The 6,257-nt window shown below is 44.9% G+C and overlaps 1 long non-coding RNA gene across 4 annotated transcripts; it reads left to right on the plus strand.

Annotated features, from left to right (window-relative positions):
- Window positions 1-1,842: 1,842 nt before the first annotated feature.
- On the plus strand, window positions 1,843-5,924 carry LOC116587979. Of its 4 annotated transcripts, none has more exons than XR_004284730.1 (4): window positions 1,843-1,997; window positions 2,304-2,507; window positions 4,312-4,537; window positions 4,794-5,924. It is a non-coding gene; the product is annotated as an uncharacterized LOC116587979 (long non-coding RNA). The 4 variants fall into 4 exon arrangements; XR_004284731.1 differs by having other exon boundaries at window positions 2,307-2,507; XR_004284729.1 differs by lacking the exon at window positions 1,843-1,997 and having other exon boundaries at window positions 2,029-2,507.
- Window positions 5,925-6,257: the final 333 nt, after the last annotated feature.

Raw genomic sequence — 6,257 nt, forward strand, 5'->3', positions numbered from 1 at the left:
TGACTCGTAATGCTGTATTTTGATGAGCAGAACTTCTGCCTTGTGGAGTGATCCAATTTGTCAGTCTTTTCCTGTACGGTTAATGCCTTTTGAATCCCATTTTCTTATCCCAAAGCCATGACGATAGTTTTCTATTTTGTCTTCACGATGCCTTACCGCTTTACGTTTCACGTTGAAATCTGCAGGGCACCTGGGGATGACTTCTGTACGGTACGAGGAAGCAGTCAAGTTTTATTTGTTCTGTGTGGCTCTCCAAATGACTCATGAACACTTTGTTTATTTGTTTGTTTGCTTGTTTGTTTTACTAAGTATTCCTCCCCAACTGTCCTATAGAGCCACCATCATCATAAATCATAGGTCTATTTCTGGGCTTTCTGTTCTGTCCCGTTGGCCTGTTGTTTATGGCTGCACTGTCTTAATCAGGGTAGCTTTGTAATACACACCCATAGCTCTTGGATCTGAAACGGTGGGTCCCTCCGTCCTTGTTCTGCTGGGCCTTTTATGCTTCCATGCAAATGTTAGAATCAACTTACACAGCTGCTGGGTTTGAATGGATTGCTTCGAAACAATAGATCAGTTTAGGGAAAATTTACACCTTGACTTGAATATTTGAGTTTGTGTCCATATTCTTCCATTGATTTAAATCTTCTTTAATTTCTCTTAGTAGAGCTTTACAGTTTCTTACCTAAAGGTCTTACACATCTTTCAGTAGATTCATTCTCAGGTATTTGAGTTTTTTGATGCTATTGTAAATATGTTCATTTTTTAAATTTCATTTTTTTCCCTAATTGTCCATTAGGGGTGTATGTTCAGGTGATGCAAAGCTGTGTGACAAACTTCCCCAGGCTCAGTGCTGCGAAATCACCACCATTCTATTCTGCTCTTAGCATCTGGGACCACAAGAAGGACTTCCTTCTGCTCCAACATGTCCCGGGGCTCCGCTGAGAAGACTTGAACAACTGGCGGTGACTCACATGGCAAGGGCTTCTTTGTTCCTCTGAGGGCACTGGGGCTGGACTGACTCACAGCCTGGTTTCCTCTGGGACTGTCCACAGAAGCCCTTCATATGACCTCCCATGTGCTTGGGTGTCTCACAGCTGAGCTGCTAGGATCTGAGAAAGGGGACACCGGGAGCTACCCTGCAGAGCCCAAGGATGTTGCAAGAGCCCAAGTATGTTGAGGAAGCTGCCCAGCCTTTTCTGACCGAGCCCTGGAATTCCACAGCATCATTTCGATCACATTCTATCAGTTACGGTCCAGTCCGAGGGCCACCCAGATACAAGGGGAGGGGAAGGGAGCCGCAGCTCTGGTTGAGGGAGTGGTGACCTATAGTGCAGAACAGCCTATGGGATGGCATGGCGCACGTTGCCGGGAGCGTCTTTGGAAAATACAGTTTGTCACTGACGCCAGTGCAGGGACCTGCCAAAGTCACTTATTAATTCTAATAAATTATCCATAGGTCCTTTGGGAATTTTATTTATTGAAACATGTCATTGCAAGTAATGGATTTTATATCTTTTTCTCCAATCTTTATACTTTTTACTTCTTTCACCGTTTCTGGTTTCTTCGTGGTCCCACCCGTGATTCTGTCTTGCAGTTGAACCTGTTTTCCCTCCAGTCCTGATAGGACTAGTTTGAAAAATGTTCTTAAACAATGACCCAGACAGTGCTAAGATTACAAAGACAGGCGGGGGAGTGGATGGTAAGGGGGAGGGGGTAAGGAAGGATACATCTTCTTCCTCAAAAGAAGAGCCATAGCCTCCTCATTCATTTCCCCCTCCTCTAGGCTCAACTATAGAATTGGCCTGCGAGCGTTTATTTCACAATTTAGCCAGGCGTTGGTTGTTAAGACATCCAGCCAACTGCTCCAAGTCTGCCTCTCCTGACGGGCAAAATGCATTGCCTTGGGCCACGCGAGGGCCTCTGGGAGATGGCTGGTGGCCCTTCCTGTGTCCTGCAGCTTCACCTGGACCAAAGACTCAAGTCCTCAAGACAGGGTTGTGTCGTGGCAGGGCCATGGATGGGTGTGGGGGATGGGGCAGGGAACACTTCGGTCTCTCCCTCGGGCCCACATCTCTGAGCCCCACAGGGGAGGAATGGAGAGTGTGCACCCCACCTTGGGAAAAGCCACCCCCAACTCCAACAGGACCGATCTCCTCAGCCAGGCTCCTCCCCCACACCTGCTTTCTCCAGAAACATTCTTTCTATGTCAGTGTGCCCCAAACAAGAGCAGATTTATTTAATCAGGGGCAGGACAGGATGGCAATTTACTAATCATCTTAAACTGCTTACACCACACACAGCAGATGAACTCGAACTAAGACCTGAACTACGGAAGGACGGGCCAAGGGGTGGAGACCAGAATCATGAACGGAAACAGGTGACATGGCAGAGGGAACAGACCGACAAATTACAGTTCATGGGCAAATGCCAAACACCCAGCCCGAGGCACAAAGGGTCAAGGCTTAGGACTGGGTCTCACCGAAAAACACCCGCAAATGGTCAGGGTAAGTACAGCGAGCGCTTCACTTGCGAGGCACAAACATTAAAATTGGTATTAAGACTGTGAAATCTGAAAAACATCGGGAAGAAATTAACAAATGATAGTGAGGGGTAACGAGTGGCAGCAGATTAATGCACGAGGTCACGCGTGAGCGAGTCACAAAACGGGCTTCTTCTGAGACTCTCTCTTAGGGCATCACCCCAAAGGAGAAAAGCTTCTTTGCGGTAATGGTGGGACACTACGCGAGGTCAAGAAGCGGGTCTTTGGGGTCAGACACACCTGGGAGGCAGTCCTGCCTTTGCTCACCCGCTGTGCAACCTTGAGGAAGGGGCGTCACCCAGCTGGGCTTCAGCTTCCTCATTGACAAAACAGTGGCAGAGGGGTTTCCCACACCAAGTGCTTACTGCCCAGTATGGAAGCAAGGAATGGTCCGCAGGAAAGGAAAGCAGGAAGCAGGCGATATTCCACAGAATAGTTACGAAAACTGTTGTACACTGAGTAGGTAGATAATTCGGAAAGCAGTAAGAAGATAATTATGAAAATCCTGATGAGCAAATCCTTTAGGACATACGACATAAAAATACGATGGCATCTTCTAGATGATTATAGACAAAATATGCACGCACGTGAGCAAGGACGGGAAAGAACACAGTGTCCATGAAAATGGGGAAGGTGATTTTAAGGGGAGTTGAAACTTTTCCTTAAATGTGTTTATTACACAAAGTTGGAGAAGAGGTTTCCGCGGTCAGCTGTGAGGGGGACGCCGCGGCCACCTCCGCCAGCAGCGGGCAGGGGAGAGGAGAGGCTGCTCACAGGTGCCTCGGAGAAGAGAATCACCAGTACAGTGTGGGGAGGAGGAGGTGCCGCAGGAGGAGGGAGCCTCAAAGGGACTCTGAAATTACCCCCCACAAATGCAGGGGACCAGACGCGTGAGCGTGCGCGTGCGTGTGAGACAACACCGCGCAGCCCAGGCAGGGTTGGGGCCAGAGATGGCCAGGGGCCTTAGCTCATTTGGGATGCAGTGAGCGTCTGTCCATGAAGATGTTCATCGGGTATGGGGTAAATGTGTCGGGGGTTAGGAGTGAGATGCCAACCAGAAGCAAAGGTCTGTAAGTCGTCTTTGCTTTAATGAGTAGGTTGAGGAGAGGAGACAATAATGATTTTTTTTAAAATATTTTACTTATTTATTTGACAGAGAGAGAGACAACGAGAGAGGGAACACAAGCAGGGGGAGTGGGAGAGGGAGAAGCAGGCTCCTCACTGAGCAGGGAGCCTGATGCGGGGCTTGACTCCAGGACCCCGGGATCGTGACCTGAGCCGAAGGCAGATGCCTAACGACTGAGCCACCCAGGCTTCCCAAGAATGATCATTTTTTGAGGTTCTACACTACTTTAGGTGTTTCCCATCTACTGTCTCATCATGAATTTTAGGAATGAAGCTAAGGGTCTGAAAACTTACATGACGAATTGGGATCCTTTGGGGCTCTTGGATCGCTCGGTCAGTGCAACACCTGAGTCTTGATTTTGGTTCAGGTCATGATCTCAGGGTCGTGAGATCGAGCCCCGCATCTGCTTAACAGTCTTTCTTCTTGTCTTCTCTCTGACCCTCCCTTTTCCCCACCCCCTAACTCTCCCTCTCTAAAAGATAAAATAAATAAAATAATAAAAAAATAAAAAGAATTAGGAGCCTTTGTTGCAAGTGACAAAGCTAACTTAATGAGGAAACTGATTCTACAGGGGACTGTGGTGGCACCCAAAGCCAGAGATGAGAGAGGGGGAAACCACATTCCTTATTTCTATTTTGCACAGGCTGCCGGGTAAGGAGCAAGCAGATTGGAAAATGGTGAGGGCAGAACAAGGAGGCCCATGGAGACCATTTTCTTTTTTATAGCCTCTTGGAAATCAGTCACGAAGCTAAGTTTTGTTGAACTGGCCATGGCTTTGGCTTGCAACCAAGATAAAATGAGTGATCGTGGAGAAGAGATGTCACATGCTTTTTGCCAGCTTTGGTTCAGGACTCCAAGACTTTCTTCAGGTAAAATTGACTCTCTGTGTATAAACTCAAATGTATGGTGTATAGACAGACTTTTAATAACTACACTTGGAATAATGAACACGAGTTTAAGTAAAATTCTCTTTTTAGCATTTTTATGCCAGTGGCATTTCTTTCAGACAGGCTTTTCATCTGAAAGCCTGGAGAAGACAGTGGAAAGAATTTTGAGGTGGAATCATTAAAAAGGGAGTCTTGGCTTTAGCTGCCTCTTGTTAGCTGTGTTTTCTATGTAACTCAGGTCAAGTGGACCCAGCTTTCTCAGACTCTGAAATGAGACTGTCTACGAAATGAGAGACGTGGACTAAAACAAGTACTTCTCATCTTTGATGGGCAGATGACGGTCCCACCTATGTCATTAAGATGCAATTTCTGATTCTCGAGGTCTGGGGTGGGGCCAGAGACTGCATCCTGCCATGCTTCCAGGTGATGCCCGAACGAGTGTCCACAAGCACACTTGAACTAAGTTACCCTTGAAGGTGTCATTAGGCTACAAGCTTAAATGGTTGCCAGCTCCAGAAAAGCGTATGTCACAGTAACAATGAATACTTTATTTTTTAAAAATGAAAATGCTTTATAAAAGCAATTCATGCTTATCATTTTTTTTTTAATCACACAATTTTTAAAATGCAAGTGTGGAGAATCATCCAGGGTTAAAGGTACCACTCAAAATAGTGTGCTCTTTTTCACAGGTGGTGAAGAACACAGTGCTGAGTTCCAGTACTCCTTCGTATTACCTCGTCTCTTCAGATCAGATCATGCGGCTGGTAACTTTTTCAGTTTGCTGCCTGGCCACTCAGAGTTCACTGATTTGGACGGGGTTCCTCCTCTTGTGCTAGATTTGCCCCCCGATCATAGGATTTCCAGCTGCTTATTGCCCAGATCCAGGAAGAGGGAAAGATTTTCTAATCATCCCTGCCGGATTGAATGGACCTGAAGATATCTAGAAGAAAAAAGAGATACCTGAATAGTGAGAATAATTTTTAAGAGACTTAAAACACAATTCCCAGTTAAGATCATTAGAGCTGTTGGACATGGGGTCCTGCGTCCACGTTAATGTTTGGGGAATGACTCAGGACATAATCACCATTGATGGAGGAGGAAATCTTGCCTCATTCCTCGGCACTCTCCTTTGTAATAGTTAATGTTATCTGAATGTTTAATGTTCACATTAAAGCTATTTGAATGTACTTAAAATGATTGCAATAATAACGAAGCCTTAAGAGCTTGCCGGTCATTACAGACAATGTATGAGACACTTGCAAGACTCAATTAGAGTTGATTGAAATATACAACTATTAAACATCAGATTAAAGATTCCAAACATCAAATTGACTTTGCTATTTACACATTTTTCTTTGTCTACTTGGAACAGCCACAACTCCTAATTTAACAGTGAGGTGATTATAATTGCAAATCTATGATATGTTCATATTTTATAATTTGAGGAAATTTTCAAAGTGTTTATATATTTATATATATATATATATATTTATATATATATTTACTTATATTTGTAATCATAATACCAGGCAAACAAAATAAAGCAAAATGTCAGCGTTCAGCTAACAAGGTGTTAAGAGAACAGGCTGTTTGGAATACTCATTAATAACTCAACCGTGTAGTTTGGCTGTTAAATATACAGTATGTAAGTTAGCATTTTAGATAAATGATCTTCATCATCTTAAGTACCAAAATTTAGGTT

The sequence above is a fragment of the Mustela erminea genome, chromosome 4 (genome assembly GCF_009829155.1).
Source record: "Mustela erminea isolate mMusErm1 chromosome 4, mMusErm1.Pri, whole genome shotgun sequence".
Taxonomy (NCBI): domain Eukaryota; kingdom Metazoa; phylum Chordata; class Mammalia; order Carnivora; family Mustelidae; genus Mustela; species Mustela erminea.